The following is an 18,638-nucleotide window of genomic DNA, read 5'->3' on the forward strand; positions in this document are numbered from 1 at the left end:
TTTGAAGGCTTTGAATTTTTTTATAGACATATTTGCTATATGTTCGGGGAGTTTATTATAGAAGCGAACACCCTGACACCTAGAATTACTGACTTTATGGAGTCTTGTGGCAGGCATAGCAAGTCTACCCTTATTTCTAGTATTAATACTATGTAAGTCACTTAGTTTTATTCTTTTGTATAAACATCAAATTCTCGTAAATGTATTGTGAGGCCTTTATCATAATACCTATTTCTTTAAACTTATCCTTTAACGAAATTCTAGATCCCATGTTATAAATGGCTCTAACGGCTCTCTTCTGCAGCACAAATATCGTATTGATCTCAGCAGCATTACCCCATAAAAGGATACCATAGCTCATAATGCTGTGGAAGTAACTAAAATATACTATTCTGGCCGTATCTATGTCAGTCAGTTCTCTTATCTTCTTAACCGCATATGCTGCAGAGCTTAATCTGTTTGCTAAGGCAGATATATGGTCACCCCACTGAAGCTTCTCATTCTCTTCTCAATGTAATTTAATATGTGTGTTAATCTTTTTTACATTTGGTAATATGAATTTTATGCATTTCGTTATTTCGTCATTTAATACAATATACTTACTTAAACATACATATATTCATATAAACATACATTAATTTATTTAAACATCCATGACTCGGAAACAAACATCTATATTCATCATATAAATGCTTGCACCTATCGGGATTCGAACCCGGGGCCTCTAGCATAGTAAGTAGGATCGCTAACCACTCGGCTATACAGGTTGTCAAATATGTGAACTTCGAATTGAAGTATTGCTATATTAAAAAGTGAGTAATTAAAATTTATAAACACACTGAGTTCAGCTGCCTTTGCAGTCTGCACGAAAGATATATTCTAACATTACTCCAACTTTCATCAGACATAAACACCCTCCCATATTTGTTTACAGTTACTTAATGAAGTTTGTTTTGTTCATCTTAGCTTACACACAAATGTTTGCGTTAATGGAACTATCTATTAGATAAATATTTGGCTATTAACAACAATTAGTTCGTGGTATACGTATAATTTTCTTTGCTGGCAACAGTTTAATTGGTACTTTTGGGGAAAGTGATGGATAATGTTCCCATACCAGTGAAAATTATGATTTAAATCGAAAAGTTTCACAAACCGATCCAAAACCTATCGTAATGCAATACAATACCGTCACCATAACCATATTACCATAACTACACAAGAGTACCTGCTATTTAACAGAAGTAACACGTGCTTAAAATATTTATAAAATAAAATTTGTTGTAAATACAATTAATGGTTCAATATATGTTGATATATGTTGTTAAAATGCAAATGTTACAAAAACTTGCTATATTTGCACAAATTTCCTTTCCACCAGTGAGAGGCTCCTTTGCACGGGATGCCGGCTAGATTATGGGTACCACAACGCCGCCTATGCCAGCCGTGAAGCAGTAACGTGTAAGCATTGCTGTGTTTCGGTCTGAAAGGCGCCGTAGCTAGTGAAATTACTGGGCAAATGAGACTTAACATCTTATGTCTCAAGGTGACGAGCGCAGTTGTAGTGCCGCTAAGAATTTTTGGGTCTTTCAAGAATCCTGAGCGGCACTGCATTGTAATGGACAGGGCGTATCAATTACCATCAGCTGAACGTCTGGCTCGTCTCATCCCTTATTTCCATAAAAAAACAGTTGATAAAAATCTTTACGTATGTAGCAAAATCGTGAGTCGTGACACCAAAAGTGTACCCACCACTTATTTCGAGTGCGTGATATAAGTACCAATTTGTACTGGATTGAACGCGCTCAGAAGGGAATAGAAGAAAGATCGCTCTTCTGCAATACTGCGCCCCATCCTTGCTGTCTAGCCAGTATTACACTACGCTTTTTGTTACGACGAGACAATGTGATCTCCTAATTCACTCTTTAAGTTAGGGCATTTACCACTGGAAGGCTTCGCTGCACAGGATGCCGACTTGATTATCGACCTTTTTCTGCCGTGAAGCAGTAGTGTGTAACCATTATTATGTTTCGGGCTGAAGGGCGCCGTAGCTAGTGAAATCACTAGGTTACTAGTAAATTGATAGGTGACGAGCGTAATTATAGTACTGCTGAGAACTTTTGGGTTTTTCAACAATCCTGAGCGGCACTGCATTGTTATGGGCAGGGCGTATCAATTACTATCAGCTGAACGTCCTAATTGCTCGTCTCGTTCATTAAAAAAAACTTAAAAGAACTGAGATCCTTTATTCAAATATCGCACTAAAATGGCTGCGTCGAAACGTCACGAAGGCGTTCGTTAATATGAGACACTGAGCTCAATAAAAAAATATGAAGCTTTATGAACGGGATGTGCCAGATGGATATTCAGTAGTATAATAATATTAATAATAAATATACTTACATGTTATTATTAGTATTACCCTACCCATTTCATTACCTCATCGAGGGCACGCTGTCTAGATCACGACCCATCTGGTAAGTAGTCCCTCAGGCCATAGACGGTCATTTCACGCATCCCTATTATTTTCCGGATACTACAAGCCAAGGTCGATGACCTTAGAATCTGATTCAGAAAAAACTACTTTTCTTACTTCAATGGAAAGAGGTCCTCTGGATCAACAGTTAAAATGGGGGTTCCACAGGGCTCGATTTTAGGATCTTTTCTATTCCTTATTTATATAAATGATCTCCCTTATATTGAAAAGGATAAATATCAAAATTCTTATTCTATTCTTCGCAAGGATACAACTGTTAAGATAAAGATACAGATTTGTTCATGGAAACCTGCACGATACATTCCTTGGGCTAACGACGTTATACAGTTAAGTGTGGCGCTCAATCGCAATATGACTTTCGATAATCAGACTAATAGGATACGTAACAAAGCCCAGTTTATCCTCAGTCGACTCTATCTTGTTCAAGCGTAGCAAGCTAACGCTCAGACATGCATTTTATTGATAACTAGCTGACCCAGCAAAAGTTGTATTGCCGATATTAAAATCGCGATACAAAAGTAACTGTTGATCGGAGATGGGTGAAAATTTGAAGTTGTATGTACTTTTTAATGCTGACTCATAATCAAACAAATTTAAAAAAAAATGACAAAAAAAAAATTCCACCCTTAACATTTAGGGGGATGAAAAATAGATGTTGTTCGATTCTCAGACCTACCCAATATGCACTCAAAATTTCATGAGAATCGGTCATGCCTTTTCGGAGGAGTTCAAAGTTTAACACCATGACACGAGAATTTTATATATTAGATATGTGAACACATTTTTTCAATTTTACAACAATACTGAACGATAGAACAAATACAATAAAAGCTGAACAAATGTCTTAGAAATTAAATATCAATAGATCGAAATGTTTTCGAACCTTTCGAAGCAGAAAACCTGGTGTGATTGTCTTCTACATACCTGTTAACGTTATTAAATGCTTCTGTAGAAAATATGCTACTAAATGTTTTGATGAAGATATTAATTTCGTTGAAATTTAATCAATCTGAATTATAAGCCATTCCTGCCAAAATCTTGCCATTATTCTTTACAAACGACTAGAGTAAGTTACTACGATAAGATATAAGACATTCGTATCCATATAGTAAAGGAGAATTACCAGAGATAGCGAAGATGTCATGTGCTATAAAATTATGGTAAGAATATTATAAGATATTCGTGTATTTGAACAGTCGACTATCTGCCCCCAACAAATATACTTTATCGGCAAATATATTAATATAGATGTGGTGTTAGTACTGTCCCGGACAATCCCTACTCAGCTATTTCTACGATGCTATATTTTATTTTCTAAAAGTCAACATAACTGAATATTTCTTCAAGATAAAAAATGTCTCACTAAAATAACATTTGAGATTTTAAAATTATTAAAAACATTGGTTATTGTTAGCATCGCTGAACACATACTTTATGAACTCAATGACTATTATTGTGTGCGTTAGTTCAATAAGCAATAGCATAATGATCAATTGATTTATGTCACAAAGCAATCTTGACCTCGTGTCCTCTGACTAATTAATTACACTTAGCTACTCCTCCGCAGCCGAGAGTATTTTTACATCATTTACTGAATAAGCGTCGCGTAGTGTTTTTAAATATTTTTATGTGAAAATACTAACTAACAAAATTAAAGTACTACGCTATAATGATGTCCATAATAGAAGGCTCTGTGATTTATTTTCATTCAAGGATAAATTTGTTTATTTACATTCAAGGAAAAATTTGCGGAAACTCAATTTAACATATTACTGTGGGAGTTTACTGTAGTTTTAATTTGTGTGTGTGTGCACTGTTCTGTATGTCAAGTGTACCTTTTTAGAATACATGAATAACCTAAAGACCATGAGAAGAAAGGTAAGTTAAAAACGACCGATAAAAAATCGTATCATTCTGATGTTTTTTTTGAATGAATTCTGTTAGTACCTCTAGTAATATATCTACGCGCAATGTAAGGAGACAACTCCAACGTGTAGATCGAACTGTAGTCGTGGTGACTTGTTTGTCCAAGCATTCTTAAAGTCAGCTTCTGGTGCCTTCTTTTTGCAAGATTTTAGTAATTGTTTGTTAGTCTTAGTGAAATGGTCGTTTATAACAATGTTTTTGCTACCTGTCAAAATCGACCAGTGTCATTTGGCACTAGATTTTTCATATGCACCAAAGTCGGAAGTGCCGTTTGGCACACTACGCCCTCACCACATTCTGACTCTCATTTTGTTTAAAAGATTTTTGCATGGTCTAATAGGTTTTTTCAATAGTTGTCTTATATATTCTCTCATATCATCCTAATTAAAAGCAATCTATTAATGCACGTAAAATAGACGCTACGCCAGCGCCAAAATGGCGCCGATCTATGGCATGCCGCGGCGCGGGGGCACTTGCCGATCGTGGAATGAACCTCCCATTCCGAGCGCCCTGTTGTGATATTCATGATGCAGCTGCTACCACGACGTCCGTGTCTTATATAATTCTATATTATAATTCTGCGGGTTTTTTTTTCATCGAAAAAATATGTTTACAAAGTAATATTGTACAATTAAACTTATTATTTAATAGCCTGGCGGCGGTCACTCCATTCCTAATCTGTGGTATCATTAAGAAAGTCATTTATATTATAGTAACCTTTACCACACAAACGTTTTTTAACAATTCTTTTGAATAACGTAATACTTTTGTTTTGAATATTTTCTGGGATCTTGTTGTAAAAGCATATACATCGCCCCACAAAAGACTTATTAACTCGACTTAGCCGAGGAGTAGGCATTATAAGTATATGTCTGTTCTTGGTGTTAATATTGTGGTTATGACAGTTTCTAGCAAATCCACTTATATGCCTATGAACATACATTACATTATCAAGAATATATTGAGAAGCAACAGTCAAGATGTTAATTTCTTTGAATTTTGCTCTCAATTCCGTCTTCTTCTTTAGGACCTAGATTATAAATAGCGCGAATATCCCTCTTCTGCAGCACAAATATTGTATTAATATCGGCAGCGTTGCCCCATAGCAATATGCCGTAGCTCATAATACTATGCAAATAACTAAAGTATACCAGTCACGCCGTATCTATGTCAGCTAATTGTCTAATCTTTTTAACCGCATATGCTGAAGAACTAAGTTTGTTCGCCAATTCTTCAATATTTAAAATAAAGCATAGCTTGCATACTCGCACAAACCTTATAACTTATTTGTTAACGCCCCACAATACATCTTTCACGCCTCACAAAATATTACCATTACCCTGAACGCTATTTTCGAAGCGACTTCAAAATTAAAGTATACGGACTACTCTAAGAAAAACATTCTTTAGACATTTCCAGTAAATATTTATTAAGTCTAAAGATTCTTAAGATTTTTAAGAATTATGTAAGAAGTTTCATAACTTTAGTCTTAATTATTATAAGAATGCAAATTTTTCTTGTTTTTGTCCTTTTACTTATAAAATTCTGTTCACATTTATTTATTCTATAATATTTAATACGATATTTTCTTAGCAGATAAGTAATTATACTTTGGCCTCTTAGGAAAATAACTTTTATTGGCAAATGGTACGCATGTGTTATATGCGACAGAAACCAGTTCAAATACTCCCGAGTGCTGGCGTGTTGGAAGATATGCAATGATGCTAACGCAACGGTTCAGAATAGAGCAGGGGTGATTTTTAAAGTCGTGATGACTGGTCGAGATCTGGAAAAGAAAAGTTCAAGGTTAAGGGTTTCATAAAAGGATATAGAATACTTTCTATTTCGACATTCTTAAGACCTCACGAGGGAGCACATATCGAATTTTAGGTTGGGTCATTATTATAACAAACGACGCGGAAAGCAAGCTATGGAACGAGAGAGAGAGAGGTAGGCGACTAAAGGAAAGGGTGATAGTTTTACTTTGATATACTCAAGTGTTATACAATAAAGTAAAACACTTTTAAATTAGTTAAACCTGACTTTTAGTGATCTTTCCAAAGAACGTTTTCAGGGTGACTGCGGTTGAAATGAGTCAAGATAGTAGTCGTCATTATGAAGTTTAGTGCCAGAGATTATTGGATCCCATCTGTTAGATAATTTTAGCCTAAAGTAATCAATTTTGAGAAAATAAATTCCTTTTGTGCCTTTTAATTCATTTCAACCGCATTCGCCCTGAAAACGTGCTCTGAAAGGCCACGGAACGTCGGGTTAACTCAACTAATAATTAAAATCTAACTTTTACGTAAAATCTAATATAAAAACACTGTTATAATTACATGCGTCTTAATCCTTTGGAAAGGGAGATCTTTATTTGGCTTGTGTTTGGCGTCTCTCTTATATGTACATGCCCTAATGCGAAGTCGAGAACAGACGCTAGTGAAATAATTAATTTTATATTTGGTTACATATATTGGCAATCTATCTATATATATAAATGAATTGCTGTTCGTAAGTCTCGCTAAAACTCGAGAACGGCTGGACAGATTTGGCTAATTTTGGTCTTGAATTATTTGTGGAAGTCCAGAGAAGGTTTAAAAGGTGAATAAATAGGAAAATGCTGCTAAATTAAATTAAAACAACAAATTTGTTTTTCCTTTGATGTGTCCATATATAATTTCTATGAGAGAATTTATTGACGCATGGTTTGACAATTCTGCTCTGAAACAATTTCATTACGACAGCAGGGTGCATATTTTACGAAGTAATTTTTGATGTTATGATATATTATTGACAAAATCATATAAAAACATTATTTTATTTATTATATACAGAACAACGTCTGTCGGGTCAGCTAGTGTACAATATAAGTTTACTAGTGCCTCAGAAACCACATCTGCAAAACACGACTCTAGACACACACAATTCCAGAGAGAATTTCCAAATCGTTTCATTTGTTACGAACGTAAATGCTTTGTTTCGTTTTGTCGATCAAATAAATAAATAGAAACCTTGAAAAAATATTTGGAATCGATGAGACATTTAAGACTTCCGAATTTTTTTTAAATACAAGCTACCTAACACGGCGATACTTTGCTGCGGCTAAATCTTACAGTATAAAACAATCACAGAATATTATAAATATGCTGTTTGTTTGTTATGTTATACGTATATGCGTGAATACATACTGTTGTTACATGTTGATGCTCGACAGATCATCAAAAATTTTGTGGACACGTTTTCATGGATATAAAAAAAGAATATAGAGTACTTTTTATTCTATATTTTTATTTTTCTGAGTTCCCGAAAGAGCGCGATACGAAGAGGTTGGGACAAATACGAATGTCGGTCCAAGAAGTTTTCAAGGTCAATGTACGATCTAAGATGGCCGCGAAAATTCTTAACAATATCATTATTATCATTGCAACAATAAAGTGTTTTATTGTTATTTAAAGTCTGTATTTTTTCATCGAGGTAAATTTAAGAATGCCAGATAACCGTAGCTCTAAATTATCATTGCAACAATATGGATAACGTTTCAATGGTTCTCGGAGTAGTAGAGAACGGATTTTTCATTTTGACCATTTTTCAAATCCAAGATGGCAACCGCACTAAATAATCATTTAAGAATAATGATATGGTTTCGGATTTGGGATAGTATTTGAAATTCATGATTGCCGCTGCTCCAAATTATAATTTCAACAATAAGGATATCGTTTCCAATGTTCTCTAGATTGCAGAAACGAATTTGGGATAATATTTGAAATTCAAGATGGCCGCTGTTCTAAATTATCATTTCAACAATAATATCGTTTCCAATGCTCTCAGGGTGGCAGAGAGCGAAATTGGGAAATATCCCAAATATGCCCAGCGTGACAATTGATGACGTTAGTGCGCTGAAATTGAACGTGGAAGAACATCGACCAAAGCTGACCTCTTACTTGGGTCACCCAACAACATGGGCCTCTACCGCCGTTGGCCCGTTTTGCTTGCTCTATGCTCATCAATGAAACCAAACAGATGATTAAACAGTATCAAAAAATATTTCAAGAGATCGTCGTAAGACTAATTATTATTATTATTATAGACACGAACGCGTACGGATGAAAAAAGTTCCCATGCACTGGGTACCCAGAATGCTTCGTGGGAAACGTGCTGCACCAGTATGATCCAGAAATAATATACAGCCTATTCGTAGTTATGTTTTTAGCTTTAGTTAAATGTATACCTAAATTTTACATTCAGAATTATAATTATTTAAGCAAATTGAATAAATCTGATTTCATTTGATTTTTAATTGCATTGCATCACTTACCTTCTAACTGAACGTAAGTAAATTTTTACTCGTTTGAGTCATATTTTACTCTAATCTTAAGTCCGTTAAAATACATTTCATTACAACTAACAAGTGAAATAAAATACAAAATAACTCAAGCGTATCTCGTATAAGTTGTAACCATTTCTCAGCACAAATCAAGGACCTAAATAAATAAAAAACGGGATTTAAGCAAAGCCAGATTGTCCTAATAAGCCTTACCCAGACATGTCATTTATTTCGCATTCATTTGTTTCCTTTCCATGAAAACAGACATTGCTATTTATCCGTCGAATTTCTCAGACAAAATGAAATTTCAAGTTTACAATTCCTTGTTTTACTTAATATCAACTAATAAAATGTAAACTTTAAATAATAAAAATATAAACTTTAATGTTGATGATGCCATGAAGCATCTTTTCGTCAAGTTAATGCGTAATTAGTGCAAACTGTTATTATTAATTACATAAATAATTTATACGTCTACATAAACTGTGACTGCTGTAAAACGTCGAATAAAATTGTGGTTGACAGTTAACCTTTATTTTGAGCAATGCACGCACACTAACACAAACTGACATTCATTTCGGGAGTGTATGACGTAGCTTGTCACGCACACTGAAGAAATAAATCTGGCCTGTTTTCATCGGTTGTCTAGCAGCAAGAGGCTCTATCTAGACATTATCTTAGATTAATTATTAATTTATTCCAAATTTTCGGGATGTGGTATGCAACGACACCAAATTAATATTATTTGATGTAGATTCAGTCGTTTAAATTAAATTTTTATTATGACGATTCAAAAGCCCTTAATTTAAACCAATTTGAAAATAGTTTGTGTTTGACTATAAGTAATTGATTTCAATAAAAAAAAAATCTCTCATGTGTAGATTCTGAAGTTAATCATTTTAACCACAGAATCTACCCATTTGAAAAGATATTACTGAGATATTTTAAGAATGAGCTAATGAGATTTAGAGGACCTCATTATTCACATAAAATTATTGATCAAATCTTCATTAAACATCATAATTACAGTCACTTATGCTTCAGTTACCTTAACCACACAAACATTATTTAGCAACTGTGGTATAAGAATTATACATCGCCCACCAAAAGACTTACTTGACATAGCCGATTGGAAGACATAAAAAATTATGCTTGTTTTGCCTATTATTCGGCTAAGTTCTGTTGATATCTTGTTAACAATATGATAATCACGATTTTGAGCAAATTAGTTAATATTTAAGATATAGAGGTGGCGTTTATTAGTTTCTATAATTATTCAATAAATGAATTTAATAATATCAAACCAATTTATCATATATACACCTTTTTAATGAAAATAAGGGATGAGACGAGCAGGACGTTCAGCTGATGGTACTTGATACGCCCTGTCCATTACAAAGCAGCGCCGCTCATGATTATTGAAAACCCAAAAGTTCTGAGCGGCACTACTACTGCGCTCGTCACCTTGAGACATAAAATGTTAAGTCACATTTGCCCAGTAATTTCACTAGCTACGGCGCCCTTCAGACCGAAACACAGTAATGCTTACACGTTACTGCTTCACGGCAGAAATAGGCGCCGTTGTGGTACCCATAATCTAGCCGGCATCCGGTGCAATGGTTCCTGCTACTGGTAAGCCAAACTATACTGTACCTAAATACTTAAGACGAATACGACGACTTCCATTTCCCTGTATGTGTATATACGAAATATGTATCTTTGTCAAACAACATGACCATTTATTTACAAAAGCAAGAGATATTCATCCGAGAAATACAAGAAACGGTGACAGACTGGTGATTGCACACATATTTCATAATGCATCCTACGGAAAATGTAGCTATGTCATGTGTATAAAAATATTTAATAAACTCCCTCCAAGCTTACGCGTATTACCCGTCCAACGATTTAAAAAGGATCTTTTTATATGGCTTATAGATAAATGTTTTTATTCCATAAATAAAATGTTGACACATTAGATTAAATTAAATTGACTTTAAAATATATATTAATTCTAGTCTTTAAATAATGACATTTAAAAATAATAATTATAATTTAAATTGAGCTAAGTGCTTAAAATATAGAGTTTATAAATGTTAAATCAAGTATAACAATAACTAGAATTTTGTTATTAATAATTTTGAATGCCAGAAATGGCCGATAACATTGATACATTAAAACTATTTACACCCATTGTTACATGTTTTCCAGCAAAATAAAGGATTTATTTATTTATAATATAACAAGTATAAATACTTTAGGGTTAGTATAATTTTTTTATTTTCATTCAATCCAGACAAGCAAAGACAGGGTTATGAACATGTTTACAAATTAAACGAAGGCTTATTATTCTTTTATCACAAGCAATTCTGAAGGCTCTTAGAAGATAAAAAATAAAAGTTTATTAATAATGGTTTTTATCTAAGTGATACACAACACAAATGGTTGTAATCAGCGCCATTTTACAGCTTATGGAGCTATTAGACGTAAGTATTCTTTGTAAGATTTTAGTCTAGACAACAACATTCTGTTTCAAAAATATTGTATCAACGTTTAAAATTAAATGATACATATTAAGAAACACTGTCTGTGTTATAACAAAAAAGTTAAGCATGTGTTGAACACTTGTTTTAAAAAATTCTTTTACAAATCCGTGTCTTTCTGATGTTTAGCGTTCAACAATCCTTAGATATTGCTTATATTTAAACAGGAGCCGAAGGTTGTCTGATGTGTGTCTAAGAGATAGATCATATTCATAAGGATGATTTAGATTTTTTGATGGAAAAGTAGGACAAACGAGCGTAAGGGTCACCTGGTGTTAAGTGATCACCGGCGCCCACATTCTCTTGCAACACCATAGGAATTACAGGAGCGCTGTCAGCCTAAAGGCCGAAGGTAGGAAGGAAGGTGTATGCGCTTTTTTTGATGGTACCCATATCGTATCGTCCCGGAAACACCGCACAAGGAAGTTCATTCCACAGCTTTGTTGTACGTGGATGAAAACTCCTTGAAAACCGCACTGTGGATGTGGTGTGTGTGCGGTCCGCACACAGAGGACACATCCAGACGGTGGGGATGATATCCTTATTTGTGGCGTGTCGTGCGAAGGTAGAATTCATCGGCAGGAATCAGTTGAAACAGCTCTTCGGAACACTCCCCGTGATAAATGCGGTAGAAGACACACAATGAAGCGACGTCTCTACACAACGCCAAGTGATCCAGCCGTTCACAGATTCCCCGACAATTCAAGCTGCTCTGCGTTGCACGCAGTCAAGTCAAATCTTATTGAGCTGATACTGGGGTGCGCCAGACCAGAGATGACAGCAATACTCCATGTGAGGTCGGACCTATGCCATGATATTATGTGATGACAGATAGATGACAGCTGACAAAAATGGCGTCCGTTCCTTTAATTGTTCCTGTACACTTCAGTTTATGTTGTGCCTAACGACGTTTTATTTAAACACAAGCTAAACACTGTTTAGCTTGTGTTGACGACTTTAATCATCTTATTATTAGAATTACGGACGGTTTCCCAGAAACCCGCTATTCTATTATATATATATATTCAAAGGGCGTAGTATTTTTATGACAGACTGATGAGATATTCAAAAAACGCTGCTTGTTCTAGCTTTTTGTTCTTTTTTATGGAAGTACAGGACAAATGAGAGTACAAGGCACTTTACCGGAAGGATTTTACCGCCGCAAACATTCTCTTGCAACACCAGAAGATTCACAGAAGCGTTGCTAGCCATTTAGAAAGGTACTCGCTTTTTTTTATAGGTACCCATGTCGTATCGTCCTGGAAACACAGTACATGGAAGCTATCTTGACAGCTTGGTACGTGGAACAAAGTTCATTGAAAACCGCAATGTGGAGGAACGCCACACATTGAGACGGTAGGTATGATATTCTTATTTATGGCGTGTTCAGTTTGAATTCAGCAGCAGGAATCAGCTCAATCAGATCTTCGGAACACTCCCCGTGATAGATGTGGTAAAAGACTCGCAATGAAGCTACGTCACAACGCAACGCCAAGTGATCTAGCCGTTCACAGATCATGGGATCCCTGACGATGCCAGCAACTCTGCGTTGCACGCGTATTCTAGCTGATACTGGGGTGCGCCAGACCAGAGATGACAGCTACACTGCATATGTGGTTGGAAAATGTATTAGTATATATTTTATCGATAGTTCACGACAGTAACAGAAAATGATCTAAGTTTGAAACATACTAAAGGCATACCAAATTTGAATGAAAGAAACTATAAATTTTTAAGGTATAACTTATTTACAACTGGCTCATTCACAGACGATGTTCTGTTTATAATTAAAAAAAGACTCTTGCAGGTGGAATTCCGTAAGATCCGTTCTTATCTGACCTCTACTCGACGAAAGGAATATTTGTAAAAAAATTCAAGTTACTTTGCCTTATGGTTCCAGAGATAACGTGATGAGTTTATATATAGGTGGAAATCTCTTGATTAAATATAAATTTTTGTTCCTCTGATATAAATTTCGACTTGATTCAATTATTATTATTAAAAACTAACATGATTTACAAAATATTCATAATTTGCACGTACTATTTATATTTAAACAATTTGTTATGTTTTTAAAGTAATAACCCTCACCTCTGGGATTAATACACAAATAAAATTTGAAAACAAAATTTTATGAACGATGCGGGAATTGAACCCACGACCTCTCGCGTACTGTGCGAGTGCTCTCCCAACTGAGCTAACCGTTTGAGTGACGTATCGTCATAAAATCTTGTATACTTTGTTCAACTCTCAGGTTGTGGCTTCATCTACAGGATCTACTTTACAGTTGTTAACCTGCTCAACCCCAATAGTTGCATATAAGATAATTCACTTGAGATGTCGCTCTTGCTAATCTAAACATGTGCAGTCTGCTACAAGATTTGTCACTTTCTTTGCAGAGGGAGAGAGATAACGGCTAACGTTTGGTTATTAAATGTGTCGGGGCTTTTCAGGTAATAAGCCTCTTGATTTGGGAATGGTGCCATTGTCCATTAAGCTTTTTACTAAAACCAGCCTAGGCAGTCCCAGAAACCAACCACACTGCTGTAGATGTCCAGAGGCGATTCTGCTACCTCCATGCTTTCTATTACTACTGTCCCTGTTGTTTAAGAGATAGAAGTCGGTTAACACCTTAAATTTTCCATATTTTGTTCCTGTCTGTCTGATAAAATTGCATGAAAACCTCTTGGATTGCACCGGAAATCTACTCCTTATTTGCCTGAACGACTATCGCTTTTTAGTAACTTACACTTTTTACTAGTATACTTCCTATAAAATCATTATCCTCAGACTTCAAATTTGGTTTACTATATTGAAGGTTATAATTTTTATGATAAACTGGGCGTTAACTTAATGAAAGGAACTTGATCATGTACAAAATAAAAGGAGCAATGAAAGCGAGGAAGTCCTTAAGATGCGACAAGAGATCGCACGAAGTAATAAACGTTCTCGTTGCGACAATCTCATAAATTGTGACGCCTCTCACTGGGACAGACGTTCATTTATTACTCGTAAAACGTCCCGTTGCTGACACCGGAGCGATAATATTACCAGTTATATCTGTGGTTTTAGTAAAAAATCACCTACTTATGTCAGTATTCATTGCGTTCTTAAGTCCTTCATCCAGTTGTTTTGAAATTGCCTTTGGAGGTATTTTAGCTGAATTTTCTTGATATATAGGATAAAGGCCTACCTTTATTTAAACATGGAAATAGTTTTGTAATGAATTAGTTGTGTTTGCATTTCGCCAAGGCATCAAGTTTTCTTTTATATTATTTATATATTATGTTAATTCTGCTTTTATAAGAATGTATTCATCCATAGAACACAAACTTATGTTACTTTTCAATCCATTCCCAAACCATAACACTGGTTATGGTGAAAGTTATTGTTAATGTTGTTTTCTCACAGGTTTTTTTGTTACAACTTACATTGTTCTGTAAGAAGACTGTACATTTATGCCGCCCATTGTCGGTCATTGAGTCGGTTATGGTCTTATGTAGGTTCATTCGACAGTTTCATGGTATGTTTTATTTTGATTCATCATCATCATCAGCCGGAAGAGTTCCACTGCTGGACAAAGGCCTCCCCCGAGGATTTTCACGACGATCGGTCCTGCGTTGCCCTCATCCAACGTATTCCTACCAACACTGCGTCTTCCGGTACGTTGTCGCCCTTGGAGGACTTTACTGCCCTAACGGCCATCAGTTCGTCGAGCTATGTGCCCTGCCCACTGCCACTTCAGTTTCGCAATCTATGTCGGTGACCTTGGTTCTACTACGAATCTCCTCATTTCTGTTTTCAATACTAAAAGTATTTCAGGATTAGTAACTATAATTAAAGAACACAAACAAGGCAATATAGTAATAAAATATGTATTTTGTATATTAAAAAAAAAATCTTGATTGTGGAGGTTCGTAAAATCTTCTTAGCTGACCTCTGCTTGGTAAAAGAAATATTCCTAGCAAATTTCAAGTCTCTACGCCTTATGTGATCCCAAAGATATCTAGGTGAGTCAATATATTGGTGGAAATCTCTTATAAACAGGTGGTTTTTTGAGTAGGGCGGTGATGACCAAGACCAATCGGAAACTACGAGTGTTAAATAAAAGTCGTGAAAGGAGACATGCCCTCGATAAGAAAACAATAACTGCATTTTTAGTTAATTAAAAATTTCTTGAAAACTTGTCAGAAATCGACTCGAACCAATGGAGTCTGTTGCTGATAAGGATCAACCTATCGAAAAATTTGTATTGCTGAAAATGCTTTCTAAAAAACCATACAAATTGTATTCTATATCTCACTTTTACCTAATTATAAACTCTTCTCAAAAAACCACCTGTATAATATAATATCGATTAAGTATGTCAACTCAATACCATTAATTAAAACAAGACTCTAGAAACAAAAAAGTTTAACAAGCTCTGAATTCACGACTTCAAATAACAATAAATACTAGATTTTAGGGATACACTTACAGCCTAGTTGCCATTTTCAGAAAAACTTTGTCCGTAGCAAGGGTTGGAAAAACAACGGGTGTCGAGGAACAAAGAATTTTATTACGCCCATTATGCGGGTAGGAGCAATTTAGAAGGTCTACATCAAAACGAAAATTCAAGTTTGCTGTTGTGACGTCGATAATAACGAATGCGGCTTTAGTATTAATTTTTTTCATTATGTATTATAACAGATGACATGCTTTTTTTATTCTTTTGCACTGCATAGTAAGCAGATTCAGACATTTTTATGGCTGAATGTGGGGAAACGAGTTACAAAAGGAAAGGAAGAGATAAACGGAATTTAGAATATTATTTACATTACATCAGATTAGTACAAATTAGTAAATAAAATAAATAGGGTGTATATGTTAGTATTTAAAGGATTTAAGAAATAAAAACTAACTAAACACTATTAGGTCTGTTTCTAATTGTAAACTAATTACTAGATTGCGTACTTCTTACTACCGCGCAAAATGATGAGAGTGAAATTTTAAGATGCGCGCGCATCACTATAACATAAAATTAACAGGGTGAAGTGGGATCCTAAGATTTACCGACATTCGTTATTTTTTTTTGGTTTCTTCGTCCATTATTAGGATAGGCAAAGAGTTCAAGCCCGTACAGCTGTATTCGTTATTTCTTATATTGCACGCTTTAAAATTAAACGGAATAAGACATAAGGTCGTGTTCATAAGAAATGTTCTTGTTCGAACGTTTTTTCCCTGACATTCTTTGCAAATACGACTACCACGAAAACATCTTTTCCTTTTTCGGGTTATTATATTATAGCATATGGTGTGGTGGTCAAGCAGAGTTTTCTTTCAGTTCTTTCAACCGCTCTTTGAAAACAACGCTACGCAATGACAAGAGTTCCGTAAAAAACTGTCCAAACAGCATAACCAAACTTAAAAAGGATGGCGAGTCGTATTTCAGGTAAGTATATAATGTAATAGGCAGGGCGTATCAATTACCATCAGCTGAACGTCCGGTTCGTCTCGTCCCTTATTTTCATAAAAAAAATGCAACTCTAAATTAACAAAAATTCTAAGTGTCGATAAACGACGAGCCGCTTGCCTAAGAGTCGTATCTCCTCAGTCGAGTACGAGAACTCGTGGTCGGTACTCGGGACTATTTTGGGGGAAGCCGAAGCGGTGCCGACCGCGTATTCCGCCGTCTCTTACTAGCTTGGTGGTTTTTTTTGAGGCTTGCGTATTGCTATCATTTCTGATATGAATAACTACGGGGATAGATAAAGACAAGTTGAAATTTTGTATGCAGCGAGAAGCCAGTCTTGCTTGCGTGTGAAGTTGGTTGCGCTTGCTATTTGCTACGACGTAGACTGAGTAGTCTACGTGCTAGGATAATTTTGCATTGCGCGATTTTCATCTTCATTGTGAATATGCCGGTCGTAAATTATTGAAAATGATTAAGTGTTATTTTTTCTTGGTTTTAGTTTAATTATTAATGAATAATGAGTTTTGAAGTAATAATTCCATAATGTTTCTTGTGAAGGTTAGTACTTTAAGTTTTAGAGAATATAATGAAATTTCTACAAGTGTTGTTCACCGTAGTAAGTACCTAATACCAGAAATCGATTGATTTATACGGAATACCTATAATTATTGAGTGGTTAGGTGTTCATTTATCAATTAAGTAACCTTATATCTACATGATACTCTTAAGTATACAAATACCTACAAAGTAAATAGTGTAAATATTTTATATTGAAAACAATTTAGGATTCTTTTAATAATTTATCTTAAAGCTTATACTCTAGAATTTACACGAACATTAAATACAACTTCTAGTGTTAGCTTGGCTTCCCCTTTGATATAACCCTGGGCTTGCGACTGTATACAATATTGTGTTATGTCGTTACCATTGATATAATTTAGTCTCAAGTTGTCTGATCGTAAAAATATTCTGCAACTGAGTTGAAAGACTTACAGCAGAGCTCTTAAATTTATTTATAGATAACGTCTAAATAGCGGCTGGGACAAAAGTGTATAAATTTACCCTTAAAAGCTGTTATGTATTTTGTGGTGTCTACTAAAAGTTAGAACAGATTCTTTATTTTAACTGTTGGAACCTTAGATAATTTATATGTCTAGATAGACTTTTGCAGCTGTGAACACGTAATAACTTACGCACACTAAAACAAAGTGATCGACATATCGCGAGTGTAAGACGTAACTGTCATGTTCACTAAACGATTTTATTCCAACAAAACAAGTCTTATAACTATATTTACAATATTATAACTACATAAAATTAAAACTAGCATTTCTGTGTTGGAAACCTAGGCTGATCTGTTGACCGAAATAGCTGCCAGCACTTGGGTTGCAACAAAATAAAAAAAAAATAAAATAAAAATTTACAGTTTCCCTATTGAGGCGCGAAGATAGTACTTTGAACATTCTCCGCGCCTCTGGGCCCCACAATGATGTATGACTCACTGAGATCGACATATTTGCGACGCTTGCCGTCTTCGGCAGTCGAAACACCCCAATACCAACTGACGTAATTTGGACATGAGAAGGAGCCAGAGTGTCGGCGCAAAAAAGTTCACTAAACTAGTAAAACTGGCCTGTTGTCATGCGTTGCGTTACAGCAAGAGGAGGTTCTAATAATGGAATAGCAAAAAGTGTAAGTGGCGAATACTAATGGTAATAAGGGAAGTACTGTAGGTAAATGGTAATAAGGGACGAGACGAGCAGGACGTTCAGCTGATGGTAATTGATACGAGACTATGAGGGGCACCACAATTGCGCTCGTCACTTTGAGACATAAAATGTTAAGTCTCAAGCTACGGCGCCCTTTAGACCGAAACACAGTAAAGCTTACACATTA

The 18,638-nt window shown here is 35.2% G+C and overlaps 1 non-coding gene across 1 annotated transcript; it reads right to left on the minus strand.

The window, feature by feature from the left end:
- Positions 1-13,424: 13,424 nt before the first annotated feature.
- Trnat-agu (transfer RNA threonine (anticodon AGU)) lies at positions 13,425-13,497 on the minus strand. Its single transcript has one exon. It is a non-coding gene; the product is annotated as a tRNA-Thr (tRNA).
- Positions 13,498-18,638: the final 5,141 nt, after the last annotated feature.

This window comes from Leptidea sinapis, chromosome 4, assembly GCF_905404315.1.
Source record: "Leptidea sinapis chromosome 4, ilLepSina1.1, whole genome shotgun sequence".
NCBI lineage: Eukaryota > Metazoa > Arthropoda > Insecta > Lepidoptera > Pieridae > Leptidea > Leptidea sinapis.